At 38.1% G+C, this 15,987-nt stretch overlaps 1 pseudogene; it reads left to right on the forward strand.

Moving 5' to 3' along the window:
* The first annotated feature begins 9,433 nt into the window (after positions 1-9,433).
* LOC110286154 (nicotinate-nucleotide pyrophosphorylase [carboxylating] pseudogene) lies at positions 9,434-10,318 on the forward strand (annotated as a pseudogene).
* Positions 10,319-15,987: the final 5,669 nt, after the last annotated feature.

Consider the following 15,987-nt stretch of genomic DNA (forward strand, 5'->3'; position numbering starts at 1 on the left):
TAGTGAAAATGAAGCCACCCAAACTTACAGGACACAATGAAAACAGTGCTAAGAGGAAAACTCATAGTTCTGAGTGCCTCCAAAAGGAAACTGGAGAGAGCATACACTAGCAGCTTGACAACACACCTAATAGCTCTAGAACAAAAAGAAGCAAATTCACCCAAATGGAGTAGAAGGCAGGAAATAATCAAACTTAGGGCAGAAATCAATGAAGTAGAATCATAAAGAACAATATAACGAATCAGCCAAACCAGGAGCTGGTTATTTAAGAAAAATCAATAAGATAGATGAACAGTTAGCCAGACTATCTAGAGGGCACAGACACAGTAACCAAATTAATAAAATCAGAAATGAAAAGAGAGATATAACAATAGAAACTGAGGAAATTTAAGTTTCATCAGATCCTACTACAAAAGCCTATATTCAACAAAACTGGAAAACCTGGATGAAATGGACAACTTTCTAGACAGATACCAGGTACCAATGTTAAATCAGGATCAGATTAAACCATCTAAACAATCACATAACCCATAAATAAATAGAAGCAGTCATTAATAGTCTCCCAACAAAATAAAGGGTTCTTATAATTCAGTTCTGTCAGCTTCCATAGTGTCCTAAGAGTCAACAGTTTTGTAACCATGAGTATAGTGGCAGTATTATTATTGCCATTTAACATAATCACTAAAGTAAACAATGGAAATAAAGGTTATGTTGGCATCTTACCACAATGACCCATGTAGACTATTAAAGAGGAACATCCTGACATTTGTTTAATAATAAGACTTTAGGATTATTATAACTTTCAGGATGGTTAGGATATTAAAAAGAAGTTATTCTGACATTTGATAGCAATAGTGACGTCTGGATAAATTAATAGTGAAAAACAACTAAAATAAGAGAGTGTATACAGAAGCCCAAAGATGGCAAAGAGAACTAGAAATTTCTTTTTGATAATCAGAATAAGAGAACTACTACATGAAAAGTTATTACGTGGAATTTAATTAAATATCAAAGGCAAGGATAGAGTTTCTACACTGGTGTCATAAGATTTTTTTTTGGTAATAATAAACTCACATACCAATGGGGGAGGGTTAAGATCTATATAGAAAATCAAGGGTGGAACAGATATATCAAGTAGATGGATTCTCAATAAACTTATTTAGCACATCTCTGTTAAACTGGAGTCAATAGGCCAAGATTAAGTCTACTCCAGATAAAGGCTCTAGAGAACCTGAATAAAATTTGGTTGAGTATTTGTTAAAATATATGATTATGACCAGGCATGGTACCTCATGCCTGTTTCATCAGCATTTGGGAGACTGATGCAAGAGGATTGCCACAAGTTTGATCCACAGAACCCACTAAATGTTGAGAATGGTGGCACAAGTTCATAATCCGAGGCAAAGACAAGCACATTCATAGGTGCTCACTGGCCAGCAAATCTAGCCTAAAAATCCATAGATGGTTTAGGAATTGAGTCAGTGTGGCTCTGAATGTATAAACATAAATGGTTTGTGGTATCCTTTAGTGCTTGGAAGCCCTCCCAAAGAGTGTTATCTTTGGAAGCACAGTTCCATTCCCACATTTAAGAAGTGGTTACCCACTAGAATTTTTGGCAGCTACAAATATATTGTAGTAAGCTATAAATTCAGTCACACTCTGAATACTGGGCAGTTCACTGGTCTTCTCATTCAGTTCTATATTGAAAGTGCCACAGTGATTCTACTTGTCAATAGTCTATTGAATAAAACAAATGGTTGCATATTGGAGTATTTTGCTGACACAAAGGCCTTATATGTCTGAAAACAGTTTTTGAATACTTTCTACTATGGCATCTCCACTGTCTACTTGTATTATGAAAAAGAGATTCAGGCTTTCAATTACAGCTAGTCTCCAGGCTACCAGACCATCTTACAACTGCTTATTCTTAATACCTATCCTGTCAGAATGAATCAGTACAAACTTTTCTTACATTACTCTAGATGTTTACTCTCTATCTCAAGTTTGAAGCCTACTTAAGCTCCTAGGAACTTTTCCTCTTTGAACAACATTGTTACAAACAAGTCATATCTGCAGATATTTGCCCATAGATGTTTACGAAGAAGAATGCTGGTGATGATTTTTGTTGTTGTTCCTATCTAAAATTACAAAGGCTTAGAGACACGAATACTTAGCCATTGCTTGGCTGTTCCTTCAGTGCCAGGACCACAGAAGGTGAAAGCAATAAGCTTCCAGTATGTTCTTAACATTGAATTCCACATTCAACAATCAAAGAGATATACAGATATGGATAGCATTAGTATATATTACATAATTATCTGTTAATATTATTATATACTACATTACATAAAACAAAACAAACAAAAAGTCACAACTTTTCCACCTAGAGAATCACAAAACTTGGGGCCACAAGAAAAGGAATATCTTAAATTGATTTTGGTACTAATCATTTCCGAAGTTTAAGTGAGAATGAAGCTTTAGTGGGGTGTATCAAAATGTGTATACTCTATTTCCAACAGTCTCCCTGCTAAGCCATCTATGGATGATTCTGAATCATATGTTGAATAGTAAGGAGTTGACTCTACCCCTAAATACTGTCTCCTGGCTTGTCAAGAAGCTCATATTCCCACCATAAGCATATAAAGACTTAGTCCTCTTATTTACTCCATTCCTAAATTTCTCTTTCTTCTCTCTCCTCCTCCTCTTCCTCCTCCTCCTCCCCCTCCTCCTCCTCCTCTTCTTCATCATCATCATCATCATCTTCTTCTTCTTCTTCTTCTTCTTCTTCTTCTTCTTCTTCTTCTTCTTCTTCTTCTCTCTCTCTCTCTCTCTCTCTCTCTCTCTCTCTCTCTCTCTCTCTCTCTCTCTAACTTTTCTACTTTTCTATTTATTTTTTCTTGTTATAGATTGTAGGTTGTCAGGTTAACATGAACTAGTCTGTGTCTGTTATTGTTTTTTCCTATTCTCTGTGATTTTTTTATATTATTTCTATTTAATAAAAATACAGATGTCCTGTACACTGATGAAGCATTTATAGAATTCTTTCAAGAAACAAAATATAGTTGCCTTTACTGTTGTGCCAATCAAACACTCTATCCAAAAGAACACAGATGATTAAAATAGCAAAAGATGGCTTGGGGTATGGCTCAGTGAACAGCACTTGCCTGGTATGCACAAGGCTCTAGGATCATCTCCTAGTACTATCAAAATATGAGGCATTTTCTGTCTTATTTGAAAGATCATATATAATTCCTTGATGAAAAAAGGTTAACATATATTTCGTCATGACCAAGCCTTCAAACAATACAAACTGGATAGATAGTTTTGGGGGTTGTTGTTGTTTTGGTTTTTGTTTTGTTTTTTACAGTTCTTACATACTTGAGTAAGCTCAAGGACTTTATGCTTTCTTAATTATATATACCATATAATTTTTTTGTATTTAGTATTTCATCAAATTTAGTAATCCGGTATTTCTAAAATTCAGAAAGTGTTCAGCCGTCTACATTTATGTGGATCAGAAATCTGTATGACTTATACTCTGAGGTTCATTGTAGAAAACTTTGCAAGGGTAACAGGAAGTCAAAAGTCTTAATAAAAAATTCATCCAACTAACTCCCTTCTCTACATTTTTGTACTTGGGGGAAAAAAAGGTTACTGGACATTTCAGGGAAAAAAATCCATTAAAGGAAGCCTGACAGAACTTCCTACCCTAAGCTATCAATTTCACATTTATTCTCCAGAATATATTGTGTTAAATACCTCTGATTTTTATTAAGAGAAAACTGTAACAAGTTTTTCAAAAAGTGGTATCTTTCTCACCATATTTATCATGAAAGTGTCTCTAAGCCCATACCATTGTTTGCCATTATTACTTTAAATGTTATTAAAAATGAAGCTTCCCCTACCTTGGCTGCTCAAGTTCACAAACTAAGATCAGTGGAGATCTAGGCCCGTGTTATGCTATTTTCCCTCACAAGCAGAATGAACTTTGAGAAAGAACCTACCTCCCTGAAGCCTCATGATCTTCACTAAGGTTTGTGGAGATTAAAGAATATGTGAGAATCCTTATACCTGGACTAGGCTGAAAAATCAGAGGTCATTAAGTTCAGCTATTGTTCTCACTGTGCCTTTGTTTCTGTCTTCAGTCTGATAGGTACCCCATAACTCACAAGCTTCTTTCCTTTATATTTTCTTTCTTTTTGTTTGGTTCTTTTGAGATAGTGTCATAGACTCTCACTATGCAACTCATGTTGGCCTTGAAGTCACAGTAATTCCCTTGCCTTGGCCTTTCAGGTGTTGTGATTACAAGCATGTACCACCACATCTACATAAATGCCTTGATTTCAATGTATTTGAAAGATTGACTACCACTCAAGAAGTGATATGTATTAGCTTTTAACTTTTTTCCTTTCTCTTTTCCCTCCCTCCCTCCCTCCCTCCCTTCCTCCCTTCCTTCCTTTCTTTCTTTCTTTCTTTCTTTCTTTCTTTCTTTCTTTCTCTCTCTCTTTCTTTCATATTTTTTTCCATGTTGGAGATTAAACCCATGGCCTTATTCATGCAAGTCATAGTTCAACCACTAAGCCACATCCCAATCTTAGCAGTATAATTTTTAAATAAATTTATTCTTTGACATTCCAATCAAGCATGTATAAAATACATTCCAATTACTCTTGCCTCCCTCTTTCTCTTGTCTTTCTCATGACTTTATAAATCCTCTCTCTTCCTCTAGAAGTCATTTTTTCTTATTCATTTATTTTTGTCTTCTTTTGAGACATAATGAGCTTAACAGGAACCATCTGTGTGACAGTGATTTGGGAACTCACCACTAGGACCTTTTTATCAGTGAGTGCACAGCTATTGGCAGTGACTCCCCAGTTTCCAAAGATCTATCTGTGGCCTTTTCCAGCCATCATCTTGTATACCAATTTCTTATACTACCAGTACATTTTTTGTAATGCTCAATATGGCAATAGTCTTTTTCACTATATAAGAAAATAATGCATAAATATACTAACCTCCAGCCCCAATGCAAGAATCTCTAAAGAATCCAAACCCACACCCGCTCCTGACTAGGAGTAAGCATATGTCCTAGTATAGAGGCTGTTGCCCATTCTACTTTAGAATATATCTACAATTTTTGAAAAAGTACAGCATTAAGACCAATAACACAGAATCAATCTTCAAGGTGAGATGCATGCATCTGTGTTACAAAAGTCACAAATAATTCTAGCACACGCCACATTCTGGGCAGCACTACCAAAAATATTTCTCCTGGATCTATTAAACACTATAAGACTCTTCATTACAAAGGACCGAATCACTTTTTATAATTAGAAGCACAGGAAATAGGTGATCAAGGTGAAAGATGACTTGTTTAACTTAAAGCAGTGAGTCTAAGAGGGAGCTTCATCTTGAAGTAGATGCGGGGTCTAAAGGACAGCAGTGATGTTTGTGCTCCCTATCTACTCAGGTAGAAAAGGACAAATGAATCAACAGCCTAGGGGGTTACAAATCAATCAATAGATAGTTATCTAACAATTGTAGACTGCTAAATTGTCCATGTGTAAGCTAATGCTTAGGTGGCACCTTCAGTATTAATCATTAACCATTCTCAGCTGTGGAGTGACAGTGCTACCCTTATCACCATCTTATCTGCTGTTAAAGATAAGGAACCTGGGACAAAGAAAAATTAAGTGACTTGTGTTAAGAGGAAAATTCCTTCGACCAATTAAATTCAGTAGAATTTGTGTGAGCAAAATTAAACAAAACCCCTTCTAAATTGGACTGCTAGTAGAACCAGACCAAATTAGCAAAAAGTAAGTAATAAGATAATCCACCGTAAATAGGAAACAAAAATGAGAAAAGGAAAACAACTTACAAGCCTAGTCAACCAACCAGTCAAACACTCACAGCTTAACGTTTATAGCCTAATTAGGCAACTGGCAGTAGCCTGCTGAGTTAGGGGAATTACACCCTGGGTTGGTTTGGTTTGTTGGGCCTGTTACAAGAACTCAATACAAATACATGGATTTCTACAGGATTTTATTTAACATTTGTCAGCTCTCATACAACCTAGAAAGAAATGTTAGAGATAAAATATGACCCCCCCAAAATGCTGTGTTTATATCCACCCTCTTCAGTATTATTTAAAGTGAATTGTCTTCAGGACTCCATGATGACAGTCCTAGTGTTGTTTGAGTTTATAGCAACTTGATATCATCAGTACCACTGACTGTCTGGCTGGAAATCAAGATTTTAGAATTTTATGCTGCTTATTTATAGAGTTGAGAAGCTTTTAATGTATCTTTTTTATGTATCTCAAATGGGTCCGTATTTTTAATACACTAGATATGCATAAGGTAATGAAACTTAGAGATGAATGACATATACTACTCCCAGAAAAATTCATATTAGTCAGATATATGGAAGTATTTCAAATCCTTCAAATCCTATTTCTTCCTATATGGGTCCCTTTCCACATTATAATGAAGCTGTTTTGTAGCCTTCAATATTTTTATTAACTGTGGCAAATGTTGCTACATGCACTATCTGTTTGATGTATATAAACTGCTAAATGTAAATTAATATGGAAGTTCCTCCAGCATTACCACAAGCTGTCATGGTACACATTAAGTGGTTTATTATGATGATTGCTTAGTAAATTTATTGCTAGTGAAGTAACTCATCAAAGTGATCTATCATCAATGTAGCACACAAAATCTGGATTAACAATTTTTAAAATATCAATGAAAGTATTTGGGGGTAAATGAATATATTGAAAGTACTTTAACTAATAGCTCTATCCAGTTCTAGTCTTATCCTTTTAGAGCTTGCAAATACTTAGCAATGTGAATGATGATGTAAAGAAAAAGAGTTAGGTGAGGATTTTCTTCATAGGAAAGCTATCAGAAAGTTCCTGGGCAAACAAGACTTTAGTTGCTAGAGTGCCTGAATTGGGTTATGGAACAAGGCTCTGGCATTTGAAGAAACCAAACAAATTCTGGTGCAGACTATGACTTTCACCATTCCCTCAGAAAGACTCAGGCTGTTAGAGTGTACAAAGGCAGGAACAAAGCTTGAAAATACGCTTGAATTGAACAGAAAGGGATTTTCTGGTTAACTGAACCTAGAGAGTGTTGGGGAATATTTTGTTGCTCAAAATTATTTTAGCACATATCCTAGAGGATTCATGAAAAATAAAATAGCTTGCTTACAAATATTTTCTACTGTATACCCAATATCTAGCTGAAGGAAGAACTGGATTTTAGAGGACAGATAAAAGGGTGCATAATGACCTATATCCATTGGTGATGAATCAACAGAAAAGCAGCCCCTCATTTAGATCCCTTAGAAGCTGAGGGCATGGAAGACTGGGCCTATTCCAGTAAAAGAGTGTAACATAAAAATTCTGTCTTCAGGAATCCAACACCCAGACAACTAACCAAAGAGACATATTGGAGATGGATAGAGAAAGTGATAAGACAGATCAACAAATGGTTATGTGTAAGATTAATCATGCCCCCTAAAACATATATCTTGAATTTGGATATAGTCAATGACAACTGAACTTTGAAAGAAAAAAATAGAGGACTATCGACCCCCACCCTGCCATCCTCTTGTACTTCTTATGTAGTTTACATTCTCAAGTAAAGACAGAGTACAAACTATAGTTCTTTGATTAGGTGTTATCCTCAACTTTGAACTTCAAATTCTTGAGAATCTGATTTTGCCTAAATTCAGATGGTGCAACTACTTTATACAATAAATTTTAGTTCTAGCTAGATAACACCAAAGAGTGGGTATGTTCAAAAAGCCAAGGCCCAAACATGGGAAGAAGAATGGCCATGCAGCTAGTGCCAACCATCAATCAGATAGGAGCTGGGTGTCCAGGCTGTATACCAAGAGATGAAAAATATCCAACAAGAAGAATGAAACTGAAGAACAAATGAAAGGCCTGACTGGCTGGAGCCTTTTGTGTACTTCCAGTTTAATGTCAATATAGAGTATGCCCTGGAGCAGTAGTCAGGAAACAAAGCCAGGAGGCAGAGATCAGTGAAAAACCCAGTTCATGGCAAGAAATGTTTGCATATCTGCTTCCAGATACTGCAGGGAACCTGCCTGAACTAGTGAGCATGTGTGCTAGTTTAGCTTGCTTCATATACCACTTGTTATTATAGAATATTAGCTTATTCTGACATCATCTCAAAACCTGGGCTCTGTGAAAATTTGTTAGATTCAATGAAAAATGAGCCACAAACTAGGGAAAAATAACTTGTATATCACATATCTGAAAAAGATAACTACTGCCCTAATAGAGTCCCTTGAACACTTTACTCAGACTCTTGCATCTTGTGTAACTTTGCTGCAAAATAAAAGCCAGAAGACTGACATTGGTTCAATACTGCTAACTAGAGTGCAAACCCTAAACAGGACATATACAAGACTTTCAAAATTCAGTGAGTCCAACAAAAGACATAGACATATTACCAAAGGGAAGCTATAGGTGGCAAATAATCATGTGAAAAGACTCAACAATATCAGCCACCATGAAAATGCACATTGGAAATGTAAATGAAGAAAATACCTAATTAAAATAAAATTTAAAAATTAAAAAAAGAAATTATGTAGCATCAGTATCTACTATCAGGATGACAAAAACAAAAACAGTGACAATTCCAAATTATGCAAATGAAGTGTTGATCATGTATTATAGCTGCTCATTAGCTATAAAATGATAGTCACTCTAGAGAAATGTTTGGTTGTTTCTTATAAAACTCTGTATTTGGCTACCACACAAGCCAGAAAAATTAGAAAACTGGCACATGAATATTCATATCATTTTTCATACTAATTTACAACTTAAAGTGACCAAACTGTCCCTAGTACAAATCCTGGATAATGGGATACTATTCAGCCACACAAATGAATTAAATACTGTACATGCATCAACCAAAATGTATCTCCAATGTATCATTCTAAATGGCTAATAGGAAACTGTGAAAGACTGCGTTCTGTATTGTTGCACTTATATAATATACTTTATATAGTAGAATAGTGAAGAGGTACTGGAGAGATGATACAGTGGTTTAGAGCACTTGTTGAGTTTAATTCTCAGCATCCACAGAGTTGCTCAGAACCATTTCTAACCCCAGTTGCAGGGGATCTAAAATTCTCAGGCACTGGGCATACATGTAGTACAAATATATGCACACAGACCAAACATTCATATGCATAAAATAAAAACCAAATATTTAAACTTTTAAAAATAAAATCATAAAGAGGGAGAAGAGAATATTGATCTCCAGGGGATAAGGTGGGGGCTGAGGATGAAGGAGTAGCAGATGGAAGTTCTTTTCTGGTAATATAATAGTTCTGCATCCTAATTGTTACATTACTACACAAATGTATATATTAATTAAATAGATCTACACTGACCAGTTGGCTGCTCCAAGTCACCATGGACCCTGAAGGCCTGCAGCTCCTGTTATCCCCTAGAACCCTGGCAGCCCTGGCGAACGGCTGGCTTCAAGAGGACTGCTCAGGCCTCTATTTTGCATCCTTGGTTACCTCGTAGGCTGTGCTGTGGGCTAAATCTCCTGGGGTTCTGGCAGGGCGACACTTCTTTGACACCATCTTCACTCAACTCGACTGCTAAGTGTCCTGGTTCCTCCCAGAAGGATCGAAGCTGGATAAAGGTGGCAAAGAGGTCAAGGGACCTGCCCACCACCTGCTGCAAAAGGGACGGTGGCCCTTAACACCCTGGCCTGCTGCAGTGGGACTGCCAGCGCAGCAGTGACAGCTATGGAGGTGGCCAGGAGCACTGGTCGGACTGAACACGTGGCAGGCACAAGGAAGACGAGGCTGTGTTTCTGACTGGTGGAGAAGTATGGGCTCCTCCTAGTAGGCGGGGCAGCGTGCCACCGCTAGGACCTGGGAGGGCTGGTGATGGTGAAAGACAACCACATGGTGGCAGCCTGCAGCATGGGAAAGGCAGTGCTGACAGCTAGGCAGGCAGGGTTGAAGGTAGAGGTGGAATGTAGCAGCCTGAAGGAGGCCTTGTGGACAGCAGAGACTGGAGCTGACCTGGTAATGCTGCACAACTTTAAGCCTGAGGAGCTGCACCCCACAGCAGCTACGCTTAAAGCCAAATTCCCCAGCGTGTCAGTGGAAGCCAGTGGGGGCGTCACACTGGACAACCTCACCCAGTTTTGTGGGACACACCTTGGGAATGCTGACCCAGGCTGCTCCAGCCCTGGATTTTTCCCTCAAACTGTTTGCTGAAGGAGATACTCCAATGCCTCATGCTTGCCGGTTCTAAAGCTGAAGAAGATGCCACCAGAATGGATTACTATGGCTTGTTGGGCCCCTTGGGTCACACATCTTTAGACTCAGAGGCCAACAGGATATATCTAGGCTTTTTACCTCGGCTTCCCACTAGCTCTGCCATCTCCAGCTTGTGCAACTTGCCAGGGCTGACTTTAATTTTGCTTGCCTCAGTTTTCTCATCTGTGAAATAGGTCTAATAAATGTTCAGCCTTACTGAGCTGTTGATAACCACTACACAATGAGTGTTTGGTAAAGGCTAGAAATTAACACTGCTCATCTAACCTAAGACATATACTTGTTATTGAACACTAACCTTCTGGAAAGGTGGCCTCTTTAGCAGATGGTGTTTCATAGTAAGACTCTGGCAACCGGCAGCTGACATCACATCGTCTGTCTGTGCAGCTAGGGAAACAGGACAAGAAAGCTGCTAGCACAGCCCAAAGTGCTCTTTTCTGTCTCTGTGGTGTTAAGGATAGATCCAGGGCCATGGGCAAGTGTGCCAGCACTGCTGACCTCAGCCCTCTCACCTTCCCTCCCTTCTCGCTTCTTTCCTGCCCCCTCCATTCCTGCTCTGCCTCACCATGTAGCTTAGGCTGGCTGTGAACTTCTGGCCTTAGATGTGTTCCTGATTCAGCTGCTTGAACTATGCTCTCTGCACCTGGCTTAAAACAACTCTTTCCGCACATGTAAATTAGAAGCCATGAGCAATAATAAGACACTGGTTAAAAGTGAAAAAAATTAAATAGATCTATACATATACACACATGCACATAAGCATATAGAAAACTACTGAAATTATATTTTATGTATGTGTATGTATCTCCGTGTATCAGGTTTGCATTCAACACTATTTATCATTACCTGTACATTAGGATGTGCTAATAAATATTTGCTAGTGGAATAAATCTGTGACTAAATGAGCAAACTACTATATGTATACCTGGTCTGTTCTCTCACACTACAGTATTAATATCAGTTTCTTGGCTTTGACATTATAATACTGTTATGTATGATCTTAGCATTAGGAAAATTGGTTCAAGAGAGTCTAGTATTACCTTTCCACATCTTGCTATAAATATATAATAATTTTCAAAGTAAAGAATTCAGGAAAATCCTGGTCAGAAGGAATGTCATAATAAGCATTTTTCTATACAGTTGTGAAGAGTAAGTTCTTGCAACAATTGGGTTATACATATCAATATTACCACAATAATTCTTATCAGTTAAACCTATGGGAATGTATTTTAAGTGATAATCAGATTTCTGCTTGAACGCACATGCAAAAATTTTCAGAGTATTGCCAATGTGAAGGAAATGACCTAACTTTGTAATGATAGAGTTATGACTAAGAAAATGAACCATTTTACTTACTGTAGATTACTATGTAGCCAATAAAACATAATTTTGTATATTTAGAATGCATGAAAATGTGAGATAACAATCCATAAACACAAATACCTGTACACTATAAAGAAACATAAAAATTATGAATAAAATCCTAGGGAAATTTCATAATTTTCAAAGGACTTATCTCTGTGCTAGATTTTATGAAGTCTTTCATTTCCTTACACTTCACTGAGATTTCCAAATACTATACAATGTTCATGGTTGCATGTGTATAATGTAAATATATTAGACTCAAGGGAAACTAACCAAAGCATTAGCAAGTATATCTTAGTGGTTGCATCAATATATCATTTATTCATGAATTCATGCCATTTTTGTTTTGCACATTATCTACAATATGTCTATATTATTTATATTATCCAGAAAACTAATAAATATCTGTTGGTATACTTTTGGAGCTAATTTGTTGAATTCTATTATCTACCACCCTTCCAATCCCCCAACACAAGGTAAGAGAGAAAGAAGGTTAGAGCAGATAGGGAGCATACACCTCTTTAGACTACTCCCTGCTTATTAGGGGGATGGAGTTTTGGGGGCCAAGTCTAATCTAAGTCATCAGGATATCTCCAACCAGCAATCCAGTAAAATAGCAATCCAACAATTGGAAAAACAGCAGCAGGGAGATCCAGGGAGGACAGTGCCCTGCCACATCACCCCCAGTAATAGTGTCAGGCCTTGGTGCCACACATGGGATGAATCCCAAGTTGGGCCAGTAACTTGACTGCCTTTCCTTCAGTCTCTTCTCCATTTTTGTCTATTTTTAGACAGGAACAATTCTGGGTAAAAAAATTTGACTGTGGTATGGCAATCCCATCCCTCCACTTGATTCCCTGTCTATCTACTGGAGCTGGACTCTTCAAGTTCCCTCTCCCCAATATTGGGCATTTCATCTAAAATCCTTCCCATTGAGTTCTGAGAGCCTCTCACCTCCCCAGTCTCTGATATTTTCTAGAGTGTTCCCCCAACTCCCACCCCCAAGACTGCATATTTCTATTCATTCTGCTGGCTCTCTGGGCTCCTTCTCTGCCCCCAACATGCCGATTTGTCCTAGTGACAGTGTCCTTTGTTTTTTTTTTAATTTTTAATATTTTATTACATATTTTCCTCAGTTACATTTCCAATGCTATCCCAAAAGTCCCCCATAGCGCCCCCCACTTCCCTACCCACCCATTCCCATTCTTTTGGACCTGGCATTCCCCAATATTGGGGCATATAAAGTTTGCAAGTCCAATGGGCCTCTCTTTCCAATGATGGCCGACTAGGCCATCTTTCGATACATATGCAGCTAGAGACAAGAGCTCCGGGGTTCTGGTTAGTACATCATGTTGTTCCAACAATAGGGTTGCAGATCCCTTTAGCTCCTTGGGTACTTTCTCTAGCTTCTCCATTGGGAGCCCTGTGATACATCCAATAGCTGACTGTGAACATCCACTCCTGTGTTTGCTATGCCCCGGCATCATCTCACAAGAGACAGCTATATTTGGGTCCTTTCAGCAAAATCTTGCTAGTGTATGCAATGGTGTCAGCGTTTAGAAGCTGCTTATGGGAAGAATCCCTGGATACAGCAGTCTCTAAATGGTCCATCCTTTCATCACAGCTACGAACTTTGTCTCTGTAACTCCTTCCATGGGTGTTTTGTTCCCAATTCTAAGAAGGGGCACAGTGTCCACACTTTGGTCTTCATTCTTCTTGAGTTTCATGCGTTTAGTAAATTGTATCTTATATCTTGGGTATCCTAAGTTTTGGGCTAATATCCACTTATCAGTGAATACATATTGTGTGAGTTCTTTTGTGATTGTGTTACTTCACTCAAGATGATGCCCTCCAGGTCCATCCATTTGGCTAGGAATTTCATAAATTCATTCTTTTTAATAGCTGAGTAGTACTCCATTGTGTAAATGTACCATAATTTCTGTATCCATTCCTCTGTTGAGGGACATCTGGGTTCTTTCCAGCTTCTGGCTATTATAAATAGGGCTGCTATGAACATAGTGGAGCATGTGTCCTTTTTACCGGTTGGGACATCTTCTGGATATATGCCCAGGAGAGGTATTGCTGGATCCTCCGGTAGTACTATGTCCAATTTTCTGAGGAACCGCCAGACTGATTTCCAGAGTGGTTGTACAAGCTTGCAATCCCAACAACAATGGAGGACTGTTCCTCTTTCTCCACATCCTCGCCAGCATCTGCTGTCACCTGAATTTTTGATCTTAGCCATTCTGACTGGTGTGAGATGGAATCTCAGGGTTGTTTTGATTTGCATTTCCCTGATGATTAAGGATGTTGAACATTTTTTCAGGTGCTTCTCTGCCATTCGGTATTCCTCAGGTGAGAATTCTTTGTTCAGTTCTGAGCCCCATTTTTAATGGGGTTATTTGACTTTCTGGAGTCCACCTTCTTGAGTTCTTTATATATATTGGATATTAGTCCCTTATCTGATTTAGGATAGGTGAAGATCCTTTCCCAATCTGTTGGTGGTTTTTTTGTCTTATTGATGGTGTCTTTAGCCTTGCAGAAGCTTTGCAGTTTCATGAGGTCCCACTTGTCAATTCTCGATCTTACAGCACAAGCCATTACTGTTCTATTCAGGAATTTTTCCCCTGTGCCCATATCTTCAAGGCTTTTCCCCACTTTCTCCTCTATAAGTTTCAGTGTCTCTGGTTTTATGTGAAGTTCCTTGATCCACTTAGACTTGACCTTAGTACAAGGAGATAGGAATGGATCGATTCGCATTCTTCTACATGATAACAACCAGTTGTGCCAGCTGTCTTTCTTCCACTGGATGTTTTTAGCTCCCTTGTCGAAGATCAAGTGACCGTAGGTGTGTGGGTTCATTCCTGGGTCTTCAATTCTATTCCATTGGTCTATTTGTCTGTCACTATACCAGTACCATGCAGTTTTTATCACAATTGCTCTGTAGTAGAGCTTTAGGTCCGGCATGGTGATTCCACCAGAGGTTCTTTTATCCTTGAGAAGAGTTTTTGCTATCCTATGATTTTGTTATTCCAGATGAATTTGCAGATTGCTCTTTCTAATTTGTTGAAGAATTGAGTTGGAATTTTGATGGGGATTGCATTGAATCTGTAGATTGCTTTTGGCAAGATAGCCATTTTTACAATGTTGATCCTGCCAATCCATGAGCATGGGAGATCTTTCCATCTTCTGAGATCTTCTATAATTTCTTTCTTCAGAGACTTGAAGTTTTTATTATACAGATCTTTCACTTCCTTAGTTAGAGTCACACCAAGATATTTTATATTATTTGTGACTATTGAGAAGGGTGTTGTTTCCCTAATTTCTTTCTCAGCCTGTTTATTCTTTGTGTAGAGAAAGGCCATTGACTTGTTTGAGTTAATTTTATGTCCAGCTACTTCACCGAAGCTGTTTATCAGGTTTGGGAGTTCTCTGGTGGAATTTTTAGGGTCACTTATATATACTATCATATCATCTGCAAAGAGTGATATTTTGACTTCATCTTTTCCAATTTGTATCCCTTTGATCTCCTTTTGTTGTCGAATTGCTCTGGCTAGGACTTCAAGTACAATGTTGAATAGGTATGGAGAAAGTGGACAGCCTTGTCTAGTCCCTGATTTAGAGGGATTGCTTCAAGCTTCTCACCATTTACTTTGATGTTGGCTACTGGTTTGCTGTAGATTGCTTTTATCATGTTTAGGTATGGGCCTTGAATTCCTGATCTTTCCAAGACTTTTATCACGAATGGGTGTTGGATCTTGTCAAATGCTTTTTCCGCATCTAACGAGATGACCATGTGGTTTTTGTCTTTGAGTTTGTTTATATAATGGATTACATTGATGGATTTCCCTATATTGAACCATCCCTGCATCCCTGGGATGAAACCTACTTGGTCAGGATGGATGATTGTTTTGATGTGTTCTTGGATTCGGTTAGCAAGAACTTTATTGAGGATTTTTGCATCAATATTCATAAGGGATATTGGTCTGAAGTTTTCTATCTTTGTTGGGTCTTTTTGTGGTTTAGGTATCAGAGTAATTGTGGCTTCATAGAATGAGTTGGGTAGAGTACCTTCTGTTTCTATTTTGTGGAATAGTTTGTGTAGAACTGGGATTAGATCTTCTTTGAAGGTCTGATAGAACTCTGCACTAAACCCATCTGGTCCTGAGCTTTTTTTAGTTGGGAGACTATTAATGACTGCTTCTATTTCTTTGGGGGATATAGGGCTGTTTAGATCATTAACCTGATCTTGATTCAACTTTGGTACCTGGTATCTGTCTA

Source organism: Mus caroli, unplaced genomic scaffold (assembly GCF_978045245.1).
Source record: "Mus caroli unplaced genomic scaffold, Mus_caroli_1 scaffold_5, whole genome shotgun sequence".
NCBI classification, from domain to species: domain Eukaryota; kingdom Metazoa; phylum Chordata; class Mammalia; order Rodentia; family Muridae; genus Mus; species Mus caroli.